The sequence below is a fragment of the Protopterus annectens genome, chromosome 2.part2 (genome assembly GCF_019279795.1).
Source record: "Protopterus annectens isolate FY-2018-M chromosome 2.part2, PAN1.0, whole genome shotgun sequence".
Classification (NCBI taxonomy): Eukaryota; Metazoa; Chordata; order Ceratodontiformes; family Protopteridae; genus Protopterus; species Protopterus annectens.
The window spans coordinates 1,105,203,918-1,105,225,923 of record NC_056730.1 but is presented as its reverse complement, the minus strand read 5'-3'; the positions used below and the strand labels follow the sequence as shown (position 1 = coordinate 1,105,225,923).

General features: G+C 41.6%; 1 protein-coding gene across 3 annotated transcripts in view; it reads left to right on the top strand.

Annotated features, from left to right (window-relative positions):
• Positions 1–22,006, top strand: part of KANK1 (KN motif and ankyrin repeat domains 1) — a 1,631,365-nt gene that overhangs the window by 926,665 nt on the left and 682,694 nt on the right. The gene's annotated exons all lie outside the window — the stretch shown is intronic.

Below are 22,006 nucleotides of genomic sequence, written 5' to 3'. Positions count from 1 at the left end.
AACTGTGGGATCTGCCAGAGATAATGTCATCTGCTGTTGCTGTTAATGATTTTACTTTGTCAGGTACAGTTTGGATCCACTACTCATTTTACAAGATCTACTTTAGAGTTACTATTATGGCCTGTATAGAAAACCTAATCTGGTATGGAGTTACTATTATGGCCTGTATAGAAAACCTAATCTGGTAAGAGGTGGTCCATCCACCATAACAGCAGGGCTAGTACTGGTAGGCATTGGGACAGCTCAGTATATAATGTTTTCACAGACAATGTCAGTCCCTTCTCTGTTCCATAATGCAGCATGGTGACATTCCTCTCCAGATGTCTTTTGGCATCCAAATGGCATATAGAATTAAGAAACATTCTCAGTCTACAACTTGGTACATAAAAAAAAAATCTTGAAAGTCGAATCAATTTTTTGTGATTTTTGGATTGGTTTTCTTATCTTCCAGCTGCTGTTCAGCTTTAAACTTTTCATTTTTGGAGGGAATTTCTCCAGACTTTGTTCTGTTTCTTTAAGCCATTGTCATCAGTGTTTCGCCAGATTTGCTTTTACTGCTATAGAAATGCATATTTCAGTAACTCTTGTACATTTCAGGTGTTGTATCCATCCTTTCTTCTCTCTTTTCTGGATCTTGCTAATCACAAAAAAGTGAAAGGTTCCCTGTTGTTTTAGTCAGCTTATATCAAGCATTTAAAAGGCACAAATGTGGTGAAAAAGAACCCGTCTAAAGCATTAGTCTTGCATGTTTTGAGAGGATGATGAAAACAAGTAATGTATGTGTCAGGCCTTTGCATCTTAAACTCTCTGTTATAGAAACAGTAAATTAGGGCTGTACATGTATGAAAAAAAAATTGTTCCAGTACTCTGGCGATTGTTCTTGAGAGCTGAAAGCAGCTTCAGTCTTGGCTTTGAACTTTTTAGATTTTTAAGAAACCAAAATATCTCAAAACCTACATATATGACAAGTCTGTATCTTCCTCTACGAGTTCTAAATTTGAAAGTAAGTGAATGATGTGGCATCAGAAAGAAGTGATAATTACAGGTTTTTGAGAGTAAGTTTCCTGTGCAGCTTTAACAATTTTCAGAATTTAATTTCATAGATAACAAGGAGGCAGGTTAGACTCTTAAGCCCTAGATAACCTTTTGGAGAACTTTACATACACCTTTTCCCGAACTGGACTATGGCAGGTTGTTGGATGTCATTGTTGGGGCCCAGAAGTGATTATGTACTGCTTCTTCTTCATCTGGCTCTGTGATAGAAAGAGGCCATTCTTTGATGTTTTCCCTGTGAGATTTTCTCATATGTTTTTCAAGCTGGTCCAGAGGTTGCCGACACTGACCTATGGCGCATTAATAATAATTATAGAAGACTTATTGATGCTGACTGTGATGCCAGTGTAAGTGTCACAAGCAACAGTGTTGATTATTCAGAGGTGTGTCAGCAATGCCAATGGCTTTAACTCCATCTGAAATTATGCCAATAAACTTGTTAGCTCCAGTCCTTGCAAATGGAGTGACAGTGCCCACTCAAGCTAGCCGTGCAAGTGTTGATGATTTATAAAGTCAGCTGTGCAGCATTTAGAGCCAGGGTTCTTAGCACTGAGTATATAAAGACACTGTCATCCATGTATCACCTTTGCAGATGACCCCTTTTGATGTCTATTTCCTCCTCAGTCCAGCATTAACTCAGTACAAAGACAGCACATGGAGACTCAAAGCCATTGTATCATTCCCCGGGGATACCAGCAGCTAAATGTATTCCTGACTGCCCTGCTCTGGGGAGCATCAGTGGCTATCTGTCCCTGTTCCTCTCCCTCCTTTTTGGCTATCAGTTATAATATATATATATATATATATATATATCAGTTATAAAGGAAAGTTGAATAAGGACAGTGATATCCAGAGGGTCTGCAAGCCCCTTCCATTCTTCTCACATTCACACTCATTATGCTTGCCTTTTGTTCTACCTTGTCAGAGTACCGGCGAGGGATGAAGTCAGCATCTGTCTAATAAAATAGATGACTACTGTAGATCAAAAAGGGTCTCGATATTAAATGTCAGCAAAAAAAAAACTCCACAGACCACCAGGCTAGAATGATAAACTATAATCCAAATGTGGTAAGCACTTTCAGGATATACCCTTCATCAGACAAATTGCTACAAAACAGATGCACTATTTAAAAAAAGTTACTATCCAATCAAAAGTTAGAGTTTTAAACAAATGGTCTATGCCTCTTCAAAACAGGCTTTTAAGGTGAAACTCCATTCAAACCTGGGATTCTGTCAGCCCCAAGTTCAATAATCCACTGTGTTTCACAGAACTCTGTATAACTAACAAGATCCCCACCCCTAGGATTCACTTTAACCACCTGTAGGGCCATAAAATTGAAAAAATGTCCCTGATGTTTACTAACATGCTGATATATAAAGCATTGTGTACATCTTCCAGTCTTATAGCAGATAAATGCTTAGAATAAGGCTAGGGTAACTGGTAGGTATGGCACATATCCCTGCATGCACTGTAAAGCATGCAGGTATATTTCAAGTACTAACACATTCGTTCATCCCAGTAAGACAGAAACTATATTTTTTCTAAGTTACAAGTTAATTGTCATTCTGTTAATGTGGTTTATTTGGCTAGGTGTATGTGCTGTTTCTCATTTTATGTTGGAAAAACCAACAGTAAATTTAAGGATAGGATTCTGAGGCATTTGTCTGCTGTACGACTGCAAGATGTACACAATGCTTTATATCCGCATATTAGTAAACATCAGGGGCATTTTTTTCAATTTCATGGCCCTAAACTTTGTGAGTTTTTTTGTTGGCATTTTTTTGTGTTTTTTACTACTACAGACCTTTAGTGCCTTTAACCTGCTTGTTTGTTCAGGGTCAGGATATTACTCCAGATTATTTTCAGTGTAAAACAACATGTAACCTTTCTAAGTTTAACCCAGAAATGTTCATTATTGCACTGTCATCTATTAACAGGAACTTCCTAAAAACCTTCCCCTTAGACAATACTGCAGTTGAATTCATTGCAACTTTTCTAAATGTCCTAAATAGCCTTGCACCTCCTAAAAGGAATAGACTGAAAACAAATAATGCAGTTTGGCTCTCCAAAAAGAATAGAATGCTAATGCAGGACAGAAAAAAAGCATGGAAAGAATGGGAAAAATGTAAAACACCTCAATATCTTAACTTCAGGATGGTTATAGGTTCATAGGCTAATTACCACAAGGGCCTTTTTAAGCCTAGCCATGCATTCCAAATTTCTAACAAGTTCTGCTACCGTTGATGCGTGTAAGCATGGGCATGGGAGATTAACCATTTATTTACAGGTTACCTGCGTCCATTAGAGATATGGGTGGGAAACCAGGGATGAATTTCCAGTTTCCTATCCAGTTGTCCAAGTTGCACTTGAATTGGGTTAGGGAGGAACTCTGCTTCACATGGAATGGGAATCTGTTCCATAGACTGGTGAGTCTCTGGGGATACATACCTATCTCTCCAGCAGGTCCTATTTATGTCACAGGCAAGGTTTAAGTCTTTAGAATGGGTAATTCTTGTGCTGTTTGTTTTGTGGATATGCAGGAGGTCCATCACAGTGGGTCTGACAATGCTCTGTAAGCCAGGCATTGATCTCCCCTCAAAAGCCTGTAGGAGAACAGAGTACAGGGATAGGGCCTTGAGGTGGTCTGCATAGGACATATTACTTGCACCCTGTATTCTTTTAGTGAGGAACCTCTGTGGACACAATCGTATTAAAAAACAAATAAAGACAAAAAAAAATGCTATAATAACTTTCAGAATAATACTGAACACAACCCTAAACATTTTGGCCATCTGTTAACGAAATCTTTCATCCCAGCCAAAGATTCAACCCATACCCCTATCCTGCTTAACTCACCTCTTGAAACTGCAGTACAATTCAACTCTTATTTTATAGATAGTATAACATCTCTAAGCAAGGATTCCTCAGCATCTAATATCAACCATGTCCAACAGCCACATACCATCACATCCACTTTCACCTTCAAACCTGTGCCCACATCCTATATAAAACTAATCTTAAACTTAAACCATGCTCTTCTTCAGCCGATGACGTTCCAGGTGAGTACCTAAAAGCAGCAGCCAATAGCATTGCCTATCCTGTCTCAATCCTTACAAATTGCTCAATCCTGGAATCCCACATTCCCTCTTTCTGGAAGAAGTCGCACATTATCCCTCTGCACAAAGGAGGAAATTCAACAGACATTAACTTTAGACGTGTAGCAGTCTTATCTTCCCTTGCCGAAATACTTGCAAAATGTATTCAAAAACAATTGCTGGACTATCTCCTTTAGGAAGAACTCGTACCCCCTACACAACGTGGCATCTTTCCTTCCCATAGTACTAACACTGCCCTTCTAACCTAAATAGATGCTGTAAGTAAAGCTAGAGATAACGGCAAACTAGTCTCTTCCTTATTTCTAGAGTGGTCTAAAGCCTTCGACAGTTTGTCACAGCAAACTTCTACTTAAAATGCCCTCACTAGGGCTCTCTCAGCCCATCCTTCTGTGGTTCAGAAGCTACCTGTCAAATAGGTATCAGTCAGTAAAATAGCACTCCACGCTCTCAGCTTACCTCCCAATCACCACCGGTGTACTACAAGGCTCTATCCTTGGTTCCATCCTCTTTACGTTTTCACCAACACCCTCTATACTTCCACACAACAGGCCACCCTAATATAATATGCAGATGATTCCACTCTCATTTGCACATCTGACAACATGGTGCACCTCAAAAAATTACTCAGGAAGCTGTAACGTCCACTGAAACATGGCTTCATAACTCACAACTCATGCTCAATCCAAAAAAGACCAAACTACTACTACTTTTCCCCAAATCCCACTCTCATGAAAAAACAAAATTTAAAGTCCTCTTTCTTGATAATCATACAACCGTTGAAGTCAGTTCTCATAGCAAACTATTAGGGGTGGTAGTGGATGATATCTTACATTCAAGGTGCATATACCAAATTGCATAAGAAAAACTCAAAAACTAGGAATGCCTTACAAAGCCAAAAACTTTTTTGCAGATACAACTGAAATACACTTGCCACTACCCATTTACTCCCCACTCTTTTTTATGGTGCTCCCATCCTTACTAACCTCCAGGCTTCACAAAAATTAAAACTTGAACAATGCTGTAACAAAGTTGCTAAATTTGCAGCACATACCCTTTTCAGAACCCACCACTGTATAGCACTATAAGCAAAACAAACTTCGGACTCACCACGACCAAAAAATAAAATTGTAGAAAAATTTTATTGAAGGTAAGCGCTTTCGCGTATCTCCTGATACGCTTCCTCAGACCATAAACATTAGAATGAAACCCTAAGGTTATATAGTCTATACAGCCTCATGATTCAATGCATTAATTAATCATTTTGCAGCCAATTAACAAATAATTAGCAAATCTGGAAGCACTTTCCATCATTTTATGAATACAAAAGGCTGAATCTTGTCTAACTAAAATTGCCTTTGTTACCATTAATTTATTTTCACATTTTTGAAGCGAAAAAGGCAGGAAGAAACAAAAAAGGGCAGGAAAAGACAAAAAACATTTCCTTCAGTAATCAAGTTGTTATAAAATATATCTATTATTTACACCAAAAAACGTATCTAAATTTTTTACCTAAAACACTAAATATTATTTGTGGAAAAAAATATATACATGTATGAATATAAGAATAAATACCACTCTTTTGTGTTCAGGGTATTACAAATTATAGAACAAAATGCTAGAGGTGGTGATTATATGAACCTCTTGGAATTAAAAGAACTTAAGTGGATTTTTAGACTGAAAGGACATTACTCCCCTGGCTTAAATGCATATGTTTCACTTAGGTCATACCTTAATACACGTAGATAAATTGGTAGATAACCTTAATAACTTTAATATGAACTTAAAAGAAGTCTTAAGTCTTATAGAGCATGATGTTTAGATTTTACTAATAAATTATATGTGCAGTATTATATACATGTCTTAGGATGTTATTGTTCTGTGAATTTTAGGATTTTAATTTTGTAATTTTGTAATTTAGTAGCTCCATAGTTTTCTAAATGACATTACATGTATGCGTAATTCTATATGTATAAACCTTTTTAGTTTATAAGTTTAAGAATTTTGAAAGTACTAAACATGATTTTTCACAAAATTACATTATATAAAATAAAGTTATACTATATTAGTTGATAGCTAATGGGTTTAAAACTATGAGATTTGATTATAATTATTTTAATGCCCAAATATATGAGTATTTATTCTTATATTCATACATGTATATATTTTTTTCCATAAATAATATTTAGTGTTTTAGGTAAAAAATTTAGATACGTTTTTTGGTGTAAATAATAGATATATTTTATAACAACTTGATTACTGAAGGAAATGTTTTTTGTCTTTTCCTGCCCTTTTTTGTTTCTTCCTGCCTTTTTCGCTTCAAAAATGTGAAAATAAATTAATGGTAACAAAGGCAATTTTAGTTAGACAAGATTCAGTCTTTTGTATTCATAAAATGATGGAAAGAGCTTCCAGATTTGCTAATTATTTGTTAATTGGCTGTAAAATGATTAATTAATGCATTGAATCATGAGGCTGTATAGACTATATAACCTTAGGGCTTCATTCTAATGTTTATGGTCTGAGGAAGCGTATCAGGAGATACGCGAAAGCGCTTACCTTCAATAAAATTTTTCTACAATTTTATTTTTTGGTCGCGGTGAGTCCGAAGTTTGTTTTGCTTATACTTCACTGTGTTTCTTAACCAAGGACTCTTCGGTTGGAGTGATTCATTTTTCTACTTTTGACTGTATAGCACTAAAAAGTCTAAACTGGTTACAACTCCCATGTCAACTAACATATACGCTACTTCTTACCACCTGTAAAATTATCCAGCATCTATCTTGCCTGTCCAGCACCAAAAAAAAAACATTCTGCACAACTGTGTGCCCAGTTGGTCATTGTAATCCAGTGACTCCTGTCTACAAACCTAGCAAATCTACTGGGCATTGTCTGTACTCATACAAGGTTGCTAAGGCCTGGAACACCTTACCTGTATCCATCAGGTCTGTACCCTCATTCCCATCTTTCAAAACCACCCTAAAAGACTTCCTAGGTAAAATCTGTCTCTGTTCTTGCTCAAAACCAAGATAAACTATACCCTAAATGTGCACAAGTACCTTTTCTATTCCTTATATCTCCTTACTGTCCCTTCTTCACTTAGTTCCTTACTGCTGTCTAATTCTATTCCCCGACTTTCTCTAAATATACCATAAGCCTGTTTTTCCCTTGCTTCATATTGCAATCCCTGATGTTCATCGTGCATACAGCTGCAGTCATAACAGATGGGTTTTCCTGCCGTCAGGCGGGTCCTCGGACGGCCGAATTCCAAAGTCTAGGTCCGGCGTCGGTTGTCGTCGCTTCTTCCCTGACGTCAGTGCGACAGGGGTATAAAAGAACCAGCCAACGCCATTTTCTTCAGTCTTTCTTGCCGCGCGGTGCCCGAAGCAGAAGCAGTTCGCAAGTGCCGGTCGGCCAGCTCCTGAGATTACGAATATGTACAACCGAAGTCTTCTTGAAAGCTAAGTACCCCGTTGGGAAAACTTTTCTTGCCTCAGACCGATGTCAGACAAAGTTAATAATTGTATTTCATGTGGGAAGCAAATACCGCATAAGGATTTTCATTCCCTCTGCATTCCTTGCTTAGGCCCAGACCACGACGTCTCGGCCTGTCGTTTTTGTGCTACATTCAACAAACGCACCATTAAGCATCGGGCGGAGTTCGCCCAGCACTTTTTTGGCAAAAAATTTAACTACATAATGTCGTCGGATACTCTGACTCCAGTTTTGACTAAAAAACGCAAAGATAAGGACCGACACACGAGGTCCGCGGCCTCTACCGACACCACGCCAAAGCCGACTACAGGTGGTCCGGTTCTCAGCGAGGCGCCTACGCAGCCCCTGACTACCGACGACACTTCATTGGCGGTGTCTTCTGTACCCGAGGTCGCAGGCTCTTTGGCCCACACCCCGACTACAGATACCGAAGCCACTCTTGGCGGTGAAACTCAGAGTTTAGACAGGTCTGCCTTCTCTCAAGGTGTCTACAGGCCTTCCTCTTCTTTTTCCATCAAGGCTTTCACTAAGTTTAAGACAGCCATTCATTCTAAAAAACAAACCCCACAGGGCCCTTCTCAAGGCCCCATGCCTAAAAAGCAGATGCTCAAAATGGCTGAGGACTTAATTACTCTTATCAGGGGGTTCTCAACCCCCCCCCCCCCCGGAAAAAAGGCCCAGAGTGGAGGAAGAATCCCCCTCCTCAGACCAGGCCTCCATTATTTCAGAACATTCTGATGACCATGAACATTCATACTCCCCTTTTGAAGATTCTGATGCAGAGGAGTCCATTCCTTCTGTCTTCCCCCCCCTGAGGATTACTCTTTTGGGGAAACGTTGCATACCTTGAGGGAACACTTCCATTGGGAAGGCCAAGAGTACTCAGACTCCAAGAAAAGGCTTAGGGATTTTCTCTTGCTCCCTCAGCACAGGCCTCTGGCTATACCTCCTGTCTTAGATATCCTTGATGATGTGTATTAGGAGTCCTGCCTCAACGCAGATTCTTTGCCTCCAGCCCCAGTCAAGCCTGACAGGTATTACCGGGTTCCTGACTCACACCAATTCCTATACAAAAGCCATGCGGCTGACCCAGAAACTATCTCACAGGGCCCCAAGGGAATTAAGGCCTCCACTGCTAAAAATCCATTACTTTCAGAGAGGGATTCCAGAGCTTTAGAAAGGTGGGGGAAAAAGGGTATACACCTCGGCCACCTTATCCATGAGGGCATTAAACTGCCAGTTCCATATGTTAAAGTACCAACAGTTTCTGTTATCACAGTTGAGAAACAAAATGTCACAACCTGAACAACCAGATTTGAAGGAGTTGCAGGATTTGATACATAGTGCAGAGCAAGTAGGTAAACATACCTTGCAATGTGGTTTTGATGCTTTAGAAGCCTCATGTAGAGCTGCTGTTACAGGATCAGTCATACGTAGACATGCTTGGCTTAAAGAGCAAACCTTACCAGATCATGTCAAAGCTAAATTACTGGATGCACCTCTGCAAAAAGATGTATTGTTTGGTGTTAAAGCTGAGGAGGTATTAAAGAAAATGGAGGAAAAGGCAAAATCAATGCAAACAGTGAAAGATTTCCTACAGGTACAACCTCCACGTTTCAGTAGAAATTAGCCTTCAAAAAATTGGTCCTTTCCAACCACTGACAAACCCCAAAGAGGTGGATACAGACGCCCGAGGGGTAGAGGGCAATCTCAAGGATCGTTTAGAGGCAGACAATAGCAAGCACCTACCCAAAGAGGTAGTGAGGATAGTTCACAGCCATTCAGAAAGCAGAACCAATGACTTTCCCCTTTGCATGCCAAGCAAGGCTCAAATGGCAGCACCTTTAGGCGGGAAACTGGCACTGTTTTCAAAAAATTGGCATATTGTCACAAAAGACAAATGGATCCTGGACATATAGACAGAGGCTACAGATTCCACTTTCACACCCTTCCAAAAATGAGAGGCATGCCAAACCTGCCACACAATCAAAGGGCAGAGGCACAAAAACAAATTTCAGATCTTATGGACATGAAAGCTATTCAAGAGGTACCTGCACAAGAGCAGGGTCAAGGTTTTTATTCCAGACTATTCCTGGTACCAAGGAAGGGCAAAGATTGGAGACCTATTTTGGACCTATGCATCCTAAACACTTTTTTACTCGTGCCAAAATTCAAGATGCTCACATTACAGCAGCTTCTTCCCATGCTGGGCAAGGAGTGTTGGCTGGTAACATTGGACCTCAAGGAGGCATACCTGCATGTCCCAATCAGACAAGATTGCAGAAGATACCTCAGATTTCTTGCAGGTTCAACACATTATCAATTCTCTGCATTGCCCTTTGGCTTATCTACTGCACCCAGAGTGTTCACGAAATGCCTGGCATCAGTAATTGCCTACTGCAGACTACAAGGGATACAGATATACCCATATCTGGATGACTGCCTGATCCAAGCGGACAGCAAGCACATACTTCTGAAACATCTGGCTTTTGTAATAAGGTTGTTGAATTCCCTGGGATACACGGTCAACAAAAAGAAATCAAAGCTAGTACCATCTCAAACAATAATTTTCCTGGGTGCCAACTTGGATACAAACACCCAGATGGCATATCTCACGCCAGAGAAACAAGGGCAACTAACTCAATACTTCAGAAAAATGGCAACTTTCACCAGGCTGACTGCAAGGAAAATCCTGCAGGCTCTGGGATTCATGGCATCTTGCATCCTACTATAATCCCATGTGCAAAGCTGCATATGAGGAAACTTCAATGGTACCTGAAAAACCTATGGTCTCAGCACAGCCACATCTTGGAAACAATAATACCACTAATTCCATGTCTTCAAAAGGAATTTCTGTGGTGGGCTCAAGCATAGGTTCATAGGTTCATAGGTTCATACTAGGCTATCTGCCCGAGGGCATTTACAAGCCTAGCCCATCGTTTTGTGGCTTACGCCACCCCTTTAGTATGGGGAACTATACCCATTATTTTGCTGTGCCTCTGTCGAGCAGTGACACTGAGGTAATCCCTGGGGTATATCTGCGATCTCCCATCCATTGGTCAAGATTTCTCTTGAACAAGGCCAGCGAGGTGCTCTGCCTCACATGTACCGGGATTTTGTTCCACAGCATAGGGAGTCTTTGGGTGATGAATCTATCCCTCCAGCACGTCCTATTAATAGCCGTGTCAAGGTTTAAGTCTCCGCCCTTGTGGCTCTGATGGATCTAGATTTTTGAGGTGAAGCATATTCATCAAATCTGGGTTTGACATGGCCTTGTATGTTAGGCAAAGGTCACCTCTGAGCAGCGGTGGCGACTGAATAGAGCTGGAGTTCTTTCAGTCGGGCAGCATAGGACAGATTTTTGAGACCCTTTATCCTTTTGGTGAGGAACTTTTGTGGCCTCTCCAGCTGCTGCAAGTGTCGGGTCAGATACATTCCGAATGGGGCATTGTACTCAATCATTGGTCTGATGAGTGATGAGTAAAGGGAGACTATGACCTCCCTTGATCTAGATGAGAATCCCTTCATGATAAGGTGGGCAATGTAGAAGGTCTTCCTAACTACTTTAGCTACATGGGTGTCGAATGACAGACTACTATCAACCTGGGTCCCCAGGTCCCTGATAACTTCTTCTGTGCTCAGTGGATTGCCACCTATTTGGTAGCTAGGGTAACCTTGTTTTTCCCGAAGGGTATGACTATGCATTTTTGGCATTTAACTTTAGGCGTGGCTCTGGCACCAGTTATCCGTTTCTGTGAGACCCTTCTGAAGGATATCTGTGTCAGATGTGTTTTCTACTATGGCCCAGTTTGCAGTCATCTGCAAACTTTGTCAGCCATAACCCTCCTGTGTTTGCTTGTACTTGGAAAAGTAGATGCCAAACAAGAGTGGGCCCAGGACTGAGCCCTGTGGGACACCACTTGTGACAGGCTTTGAGTCTGACATGGCGCCAGCAGCTCTGACCCTGTGGGTTCTGTCACTCAGCCAGTTTGCAACCCATCTTGTGATGTATGGGTTGACATTTAAGCTGATGAGTTTTTCAATGATACCCGAATGGGGTATTGTATCGAAGGCCTTAGCCAGATCGAGGTAGGCTGTATGGACTGCCTTTCCCTCATCAATGGCTTTGGTGACTGTTTGGAAAAAGTCAACCAAGTTTAAAAGGCATGATCTGCCTTTGACAAAGCCAAACTGGGTTGGATCCAAAGTCTGCAAATTCCCAATGTCTTTATTTATGAGGTCCATTATGATCCTCTCCATGGCTTTGCAGATAAGGCTTGTCAAGCTAATGGGCGGTAATTTCCAGGGTCGGTGGAGGCACCGCCTTTGTGAAGTGGTACCACAGTTGCAGTGCGCCACTCCTGGGTGCGTATCCAGAGGTAAGACTTTGATTAAACAGCTGTCCTAGCTGTGGGTTTAATTCCTCATTGAGTTCATGGAGCACACAGCCGGGGACACCATCAGGTCCCATGGATGCTGTGTTTTTGCTTTGGAGAGCAGTTCTCACTTGGGCGCTGGAGATGTTTGGGGGCTGCAATCGTTTGGTATAGATATCTCTCCTTTGGGGAGGGGAGAAGTTTGCACTGAACCTGTCAGCCAGTATGTTGGCAATGTCTGTAGGATCAGTAATCTTCACATCATTTTGAACTAGCTCTGAGCATATCTGGGAGTTTCCTCCCAGGTTTCTAACATAGCTAAAGAAGGCCTTATGATTGTCTTTTGAGTCTTTAGCTATTTTTCTCTCGAAATTTGCTTTGGATGATTTTATGAGAGCTCTTAGTTTTTTACTTATAGTGATCAAGGGTGTCTTACCTTTTAAGGATTTTGCTCTATCTTGTAGTAGCTTCCTCCTTTTGTTGTAGAGTTTGTTTATGGCTGGGGTCCACCAGACTGGACGCTTGCCTTTGGTACAAAGAGTCTTTGTTTTGCTTGGGATTGCTTTATCCATGCAGTCCTGCAGGTGCTGGTAGAAGGCATTTGTAAGTGATTCAGCGGCTTGAGTACTGTTTTCCGCCGGCTCGGGGGCCTTAAAGGAGACCACACTAGTCTTTAGAAGTGTGAAGTCGGCTTTTGAGAAGTTCTTTACTGTGGTCTTTTTTATTTCAGGTGGGGGTGGGATGAGGACCTCCAGCGAGATTAGTTTGTGGTCTGATCTCACCAGTGAGGGGTACACCTCCGGTGTTGAACATTGTGCTCCCATGTTCGTGATGATGAGATCAAGTATGTTATCTCCTCTTGTGGGGATGGTGACTAGTTGTTCCATGGCATTTGAGTTTATGAATTCCAGGAACTTTTGGGCTAGGGTGTTTGGGCTTGAGTAGTGTTCCCAGTCTATATTAGGGTAATTGAAGTCACCTAGTATGATGGTGTTTGGTGATACATTTATCCCTCTAGTGTTTTCAGGAAGGCCATGTGAGGTTCCTGAGTTTGTGAGGGTGACCTGTAACATGCTACAATTTGCAGAGCAGTCTTGCCTATGGTTAATTGCACCTGGATGGTCTCAGATGCATCGTGCGTTGCCACCAATCTTGAGGTGTGGGTGTCCTTGATGAATATGGATACCCCCCCTCCTTTCTTGGTATTGTCCAGATTTTGGGGCCGGAACACATGATATGAGGTAAAACCTGATAGCGCTGGGGTGCTCTCAGGAGCCTTGAACCAGGTTTCTGTCACAGCACAGACATCGATGTTCTCCATACTGAGAAGGGCCTCGAGTGCGTGCATTTTGAGATTTAGACTTCTGGCATTGAGCAGCATTACCCTTAGTTTTTTAACTTTTTTGTGTTCTAGGGTGGTAGGTTTAGAATTTGAGCCTTGCCTAAAAAGGCACTATGGGGTGGCAAGAGCCTTTGCCAATATCCGAATCCCAGGGTGACAGGTGCAAGCCGTCCCTTGCGAAGCAGCGTGGCTTGTCCAGCATGTCATCCCAGGCAGACAGACACTGGATCCCCTTTGAATGACACCAGTGTTTAAGCCAATTGTTAAAGCTGATCATCTTATCTCTGTATTGTGGCATCATTCTTGGTGAAGGTAGGATACTGCTCAAGGTCAGGGTCATACCTGTCTGGGCTACATAATCAGAGAGCTCCTCAATGTCTCTTTTCATGTAGTCCAAGGAGGTGCGTCTCAGGTCGTTTACACCAGCGTGGACAATGACTGAATCATATTTGTACCTGCTGTTGAGAGACCTGAGTGCTTGCGTTATGTGGCGGATTCTAGCGCCCGACAGGCAGCTTACTGTGACCTTCTCCTTACTCAGTCTGGTGAGCGGGACGTCAGTGTGTCTGACTATGGAGTCACCAATGACTAGTGTGTCTGGCATTGTGTTTGGCCTTAAGGGCTGTGACTGTTTGACACTCTGACTGTGAGGTCTATGTGTTGCAGGTGTTGTGTTCTGAGGTGGTGGTTGTTTGGGTGTCTGCTTTGGTGGCCTCTGCTGTTTTGGTAGATTTTTGATCAGAGCCTCCGAGTATGTCTTTGTGTGTTTATGTGTATGATTTGAGGTTGTAATGGTAATATGTGAGACTGGGTCTATAGTGTGTGTGGTAACCTTCTCCTCCTGACTGGTCTTGCCAGTCCTATGTTGAGAGAGCTCAGCCTCCAGTTTGGCCGTATAGTTGCATCTCTCGCATGTATTTGTGTTTTGTGGGAGGAGGAGAGGGTTGTCTGTGTACATGAGGCAATTGTAACATTGCCTCAATATTCCCAGGTTCACCAGCTGAGCAGGAGAGGACACTAGCAACTGATCCCTCGACATGCTAGAAGGAATAGACAAAAAACTTTAAAAAGATTCCGGGGACGTGGGTGACCGAGAAATGGGGGTTGCCTTTTGGGGTACTATCTATGACAAGAGTGCCGTATCAAGGTAATAAGTACTGTAGGAGCAAGTGCTACGTTTAACAGATAGAGAATAGTCTACTTGGAGTCAAGTAGAGATGATCTTTTTAATTATAGGATACGCTGATTAGATCAGTAGTATAGTTCGAGGAAGGTAGTTTTAAGGGAAAATTTGAAGAGTGGACTTTAGGTAGCCCGAATAGTTTAAACCTGCTTAACCGGCGCTGCCCTAGTGTGCAACAGTAGCAACTCCGTGCTAAATCGGGCTAAATTGGGCTAAATCGCGCTAAAGCGTGCTTTATAGCAGGGGCTGGAAAAGACAGGAAATGACCCAAATTGGCCAACAAACCACAAGTCACTGCCCTAAACCACTCCTCTGAGGACAAATGAAGGAGTTATGGAAATGACCCCTAGTGGCCAATAAAACTACAGTTTCAAGTCAGTAACCACCTCTCCGGGGGGCAGGGAAGCTGCTCAATGTTAGTCACTGCCACTGATAAACACAGAGACCCTCCTTCAGCCCAAGCAAAAATGGCCTCACAGAAACTTTCAAACAGTTCAGGAACAGCAAGCCTGTAACTGAACTTTTTTAACTCTCAGAAAAGTGGGAAAAAAGCAAGATTTTTTTGTTTTGTTTTTTTACAGAGATAGCAGAGGTTCACAAGTAATATCAAGTTATAACAGTGCAGTAAATGACCCCACACAAGAGTGCTAGGTCAAGGACAGAAAATATGCAAGTTTTAAGAAAAAAGCGATTTAAAATTAAGTGCAAACAGGAAATTCAGCAAACAGCTTTTGGTTGTGCTTTAAATACAGCTACTAATACAGAAATCAAGTTTAACAAGCCAGAAAATGCTCAAGCTAGGCAGCTATGCAGAAAAACTTAGCAAATAAACAGAGAAAAATACTTAAAATCTCAAAAGTGGCTCCTTCTTCTCTCAGCGTTTTTCCTCTTGGAGGGTGCTTCACCAACAGCCAACAAGCCTGAAAAGACGCTCAAACCACGAGGCAACTAGGTTTTAAGAGAGGAAGATGAAGGAGTTATGGAAATGACCCCTAGTGGCCAATAAAACTACAGTTTCAAGTCAGTAACCACCTCTCCGGGGCAGGGAAGCTGCTCAATGTTAGTCACTGCCACTGATAAACACAGAGACCCTCCTTCAGCCCAAGCAAAATGGCCTCACAGAAACTTTCAAACAGTTCAGGAACAGCAAGCCTGTAACTGAACTTTAACTCTCAGAAAAGTGGGAAAAAGCAAGATTTTTTTTGTTTTTGTTTTTTACAGAGATAGCAGAGGTTCACAAGTAATATCAAGTTATAACAGTGCAGTAAATGACCCCACACAAGAGTGCTAGGTCAAGGACAGAAAATATGCAAGTTTTAAGAAAAAGCAATTTAAAATTAAGTGCAAACAGGAAATTCAGCAAACAGCTTTTGGTTGTGCTCTAAATACAGCTACTAATACAGAAATCAAGTTTAACAAGCCAGAAAATGCTCAAGCTAGGCAGCTATGCAGAAAAACTTAGCAAATAAACAGAGAAAAAATACTTAAAATCTCAAAAGTGGCTCCCTTCTTCTCTCAGCGTCTTTTCCTCTTGGAGGGTGCTTCACCAACAGCCAACAAGCCTGAAAAGACGCTCAAACCACGAGGCAACTAGGTTTTAAGAGAGGAAGATGAAGGAGTTATGGAAATGACCCCTAGTGGCCAATAAAACTACAGTTTCAAGTTAGTAACCACCTCTCCGGGGGGCAGGGAAGCTGCTCAATGTTAGTCACTGCCACTGATAAACACAGAGACCCTCCTTCAGCCCAAGCAAAAATGGCCTCACAGAAACTTTCAAACAGTTCAGGAACAGCAAGCCTGTAACTGAACGAATTTAACTCTCAGAAAAGTGGGAAAAAGCAAGATTTTTTTTTTGTTTTTGTTTTTTACAGAGATAGCAGAGGTTCACAAGTAATATCAAGTTATAACAGTGCAGTAAATGACCCCACACAAGAGTGCTAGGTCAAGGACAGAAAATATGCAAGTTTTAAGAAAAAAGCGATTTAAAATTAAGTGCAAACAGGAAATTCAGCAAACAGCTTTTGGTTGTGCTCTAAATACAGCTACTAATACAGAAATCAAGTTTAACAAGCCAGAAAATGCTCAAGCTAGGCAGCTATGCAGAAAAACTTAGCAAATAAACAGAGAAAAATACTTAAAATCTCAAAAGTGGCTCCCTTCTTCTCTCAGCGTTTTTTCCTCTTGGAGGGTGCTTCACCAACAGCCAACAAGCCTGAAAAGACGCTCAAACCACGAGGCAACTAGGTTTTAAGAGAGGAAGATGAAGGAGTTATGGAAATGACCCCTAGTGGCCAATAAAACTACAGTTTCAAGTCAGTAACCACCTCTCCGGGGGCAGGGAAGCTGCTCAATGTTAGTCACTGCCACTGATAAACACAGAGACCCTCCTTCAGTCCAAGCAAAAATGGCCTCACAGAAACTTTCAAACAGTTCAGGAACAGCAAGCCTGTAACTGAACTTTTTTAACTCTCAGAAAAGTGGGAAAAAAGCAAGATTTTTTTTTTTGTTTTTGTTTTTTACAGAGATAGCAGAGGTTCACAAGTAATATCAAGTTATAACAGTGCAAAGAAACACAGGTCTCCTATTCTGCAAGCCTCAAGCAAGCCAAATCATCACAACAGATGCCTCGGATTACGCCTGGGGGGCGCACATGACAAATCGGTGCGTTCAGGGCAGATATTCCCAAAAGGAAAAGCACCTACACATCAATCAAAAGGAAATGCTAGCAGTGATAAATGCTATTATAGCTTTCAAAGACCTGCTGCATCCAGGCCAGCTATTGATAAGGACAGACAACACCACAGTAATGTGGTGCATAAACAGGGAGGAACTCATTCATACCCCTATGCAGGCTAGCCATGTCTCTTTGGAACATGGCTCTAGAATTGCAAATCGAGCTTCAAGCACAGTTCCTGCCAGGCAAGGAAAACATGCTGGCAGACAACCTAAGCAGAAATATGACAGATCCGCACGAATTGAAGTTGCATCCTCAAGTTTTTTCAAAGATAATTCAAGCATGGGGAAGGCCAGATATAGATCTCTTTGCCTCCCACAGAAATCACCAATTGGCAAAATTCTGCTCAAGGACCTTTCATCCACAGGCCTGGAAAGTAGATGCACTCTTTCAGTTGGACAACAATGACAGTCTATGCCTTTCCACCTCTTCCTCTGCTGCCCAAAGTTCTATTAAAAACCATAGCAGACAGACCACAGATGATTCTCATCGCTCCAGACTGGCCAAGGCAACACTGGTACCCACTCCTGAGGAGCCTGACGCATTCCACACCATGGATCCTGCCTCTAATGCCTCTTTTACTGACTCAGCACAGCTTCAAAACTCTTCACAGTCAGCTGAAAACACTCAGTCTAGCCGCATGGAAGATTCCTTAAAATCACAACAGACCCTACTCTCCAAGGAGGGTGAGGATGTCATTTTGGAGGCCAGAAGACCTTCTACTAGAAAAGCCTACTCCGCCAAATGGAAACTGTTCTGTGCTTGGAATGAGGAAAAAGGGCCAGAACCCTGGAATACTGAATTTACCTCAAATATTACAGTACCTAGCTGAGATGCTAAGCAGTGGACTTTCATTCTCTTCCATCAAAATCCATGCCTCAGCCATTTCTGCAGAATACAACACTGATCCTCCTTTATTCTCTCACCCCCTCTTAAGACAATTCCTCAGAGGGGCTAAGAATATTAACCCCCCCAAGGAAACAACCAGTGCCTACTTGGGATCTCAATTTCATTCTAGAGAAACTGACTTTGCCTCCTTTCGAGCCAGCTGCCTCATCAGAACTACAATATTTGTCCTGGAAAACAGCCTTCCTGCTGGCCATCACCTCAGCTCGCAGGGTTTCTGAACTACAAGCCCTCATGGCTGTGCAACCTTTCATAATTTTCCATCAGGACAGAGTTTCCTTACGAACCAACCCTTCCTTTATGCCAAAGGTAGTATCCAGGGTAGCCTTGAATCAGGCTATCCACTTGCCTACCTTTTACCCCAATCCTCAAAACAAAGGGGAGAGGCTACTACATTCTTTGGACATTCACAGGCAACTACGCTATTATTTGGCCTTCCAGAAAATCAGAGCAACTCTTTGTGTCCTATGCTACAGGGGCTCAAGGGAAGCCTATTTCCAAACAGACAATCTCAAAGTGGATAGCCCACTGCATGCGCTTTTGTTACTCTCTTCATGGTAAAACTGTACCTGCAGGCATAAGGTCTCACTCCACTAGGGCCACAGCTACCTCTGCAGCTTTCCTCAGGTGGGTTCCTACCAAAGATATTTTGGAAGCTGACACTTGGAGTTCTGTGCATACTTTCTCCAAGCACTATCACCTGCCTTTATACTCCAAATCTAGAGCAGGTTTTGCCACTGCAGTTTTGCAGGGCATCCTAGCTCCTCCTAGTTCCACCTAGTGCCTACCACCCTTATTTTAGCTTTGGGATTCTACCCATCTGTTATGACTGCAGCTGTATGCACGATGAACATAGTACAGTTTTGTACCTACCATAAATGTAGATGTTCGAGTGCTAATACAGCTGCAGTCCCAAGTTTCCCTCCCTCCGTCCCCTCTGGAACAGGCCTAATGGCTAACACCTCCTCATGCAACCTGATTGGGGTATTCTTTTATGGTGTATTTGCTTGCAACTACTGTTTTGTGATTATACTGCTTTGCATTATTGCATAAATTTATGTATTGCCTTCCTTCTGGGGGCACCTGACATCTGGGGCAAGAAAAACTGAAGAAAATGGCGTCGGCTGGTTCTTTTATACCCCTGTCACACTGACGTCAGGGAAGAAGCGATGACAACCGACGCCGGACCTAGACTTTGGAATTCAGCCGACCGAGGACCCGCCTGACGGCAGGAAAATCCATCTGTTATGACTGCAGCTGTATTAGCACTCGAACATTTACATTTATGGTAGGTACAAAACTGTACTTTTGTGTTACACTAATGCATCTTTAATTTTTCTACAAGACTGTCTAAAATTTCTCTAGATATTAAATGACTGTCATATACCTTGTACTGATTCTTAACCAATGTTTTTTATATTGTCTAATTTATTATAATTATTTGAACTGACAAAATGTTTTAGTTTTATCTTTGAAGATTGAAAAGTTATTCTTAAAATGTTTTGCAATAATTTGGAGCTTTTCTCCCCGGGCCTGCACTGAAAATGGGCTTCTACCCTGTCAGACTTTCCCGGTAATCAAATGTAAATTAATAAAGAAAAGAAAATAAGTGACAGTCTTGGGCCTCTTCTAGATTTAAGTGATCTAAACAACGTTATCAGAGCAGAAACCTTTTGGATGGTCACAGTGCAGTCCATCCATCCATGCTTGTCTGATAAATATTGTATGGGATGTTTGGCCATCCTGCAGCTTGAATGCATTCATATCTGTGTGTTTACTGAGAAGACGTATCCATGCAATAACAGCACTCCTGCTTATATGAGTGTTTAGCACTGGTTATGCCTTCAGGCCCTTTGGTAACTGTGGGGGGGCATATCTGTATATGTCAGAAGTACAATCTCATGTCAGATTACGTACATCCCTAAACTCAGAGCTCCTGGCGGGCTAAATCACCATTAACAAATCCAATTATGCTTCCATTGCTAGCAACAGATCCCTTTCATTGTTCCTCAAAGATCATGGAAATTACCTTAATATGATTGAATGGTTAAATATCCAAATAAATACGTTCGTTCTAGGGGACTTCACTTACCCAGGTATTGAATGGGATGCTTATACTTCTAAAATTTGATGATGCTTAGTGTCTTCTAAACTGTAATACTAATGCACTGGAGCAGATTATAAACCTGTCCACTGGTGGCTTTAATATACTTTTACCTGGTCCTTTCCAAGCTAGCCCCCTCCTACAAACCACCACACATTTCCTCATCCCTGGTTAAATCTGACTACCTTCTGTGTCAGGCTTAATAGTACCACCCAACTACCAAATTAAACCGTCTTTAGGGACAACTTCAGAAAAACCTCAGGCAAACCCACTTAAACTTGTTGAATATCTATAAACTTCCCACAATCCCTTGCAAATGGGCCCAACTGAGAGGACAGCCACATTCTCCATCAGTTTTATAAGCATCTAAACAGCTGCATAGAAAATACTGTATCCATCTGTCATATATACAACAGTAAATTCAGGAATAAACTTGTCTGGTGGAACTAAATAAACTGTAACAAAAAGTAGAAATTAGGAAAAGTTGCAAGAAATCCCCATCTCCCCCTACCACAAGACTACATTGAAGCATGCCAGCGAGGAACTTGAGTACTATTAGAAAATGTAAAGGCATGTTTAAACTTAATGTCACTGCTTTTGACACTATCTCCCATCCAGATATTATTGAAAAGTTAGACTTAATATAACTCTCTGCAATGTCTACTGGATTGCAAACTGACCATCCAAGAGATCCCCAATAGTGAAAGTTGCTGTTACACTCAGTGTAAAATTATAAGTAATGCGGTACTGCAGAGATCTGTGCTGGGTCCTATCCTGTTTGACATTTACTTTGCAGACATCCATGCCAGTATCCCTGAAATGTGGTTGACCATGTTTTCTGATGACTGCAAGCTGGGCAAAGTTATTCACTCATCCAGTGATACTAAACTGCACCAAAAAGGGTTGGACTATGCACATACCTGGTGTACTGGAAATAGTGTTGAGCTAAATGCAGAAAAATGCAACATATTTGCATTAGACAAAAAAAAAGCTGTTTACACCAAAATCGCCAGTTTTAGGAGGGATTAAGAACGACTGAGCAAAATTGTAAACCAAAATGAGAGACGGTTAAGAGGAATGGTAGCTGTATTCCCTTTAAACCCACATATCTAACATTTATTATTCGTAAAAAATGAGTAACACTGATTAAACAGAATGCATGAGCTACGAACTTCATTTTAAAGGAGACCCAAATGTATAACTGCATTTTTATTACATGCATATATGTGCATACATTTATACACACACACATATTGCTCTTTTCCCTTTGCTTTTGCAGGGGGGCATGACTCCCTGCACCCCCCTGTATACCCCTCTACTTAAATATACCAACCCCAAGATCGCACTACATTGAGGAAGAGGGTAAACTATGATTAGACAATGAATATTCATGATGTCACAGGCCATGGCATGTGAATCATGCATCATTCGCTTGCTACATCACAGCCAGTACATGCCCATTCCTGTGCAAAATGACGGGGGGGGGGGGGGCTTAATACAGTAAAACAAATCCGCAAGATTATACGTGTCCTTTATCTAAGAAATAGATTGACTGTGTTTGGAGAGAAGGCATTGCTAAATAGTATGCTGGGGGGAATAGTTCTGTCTTAGGTAGTGTGGGAGCAAAAACAAATCTTATTTAGGTAGTCTTTTAGTAGATATTTGAAGCTGGGAGAAGTTAGAGGTAGATTTTTCAGGG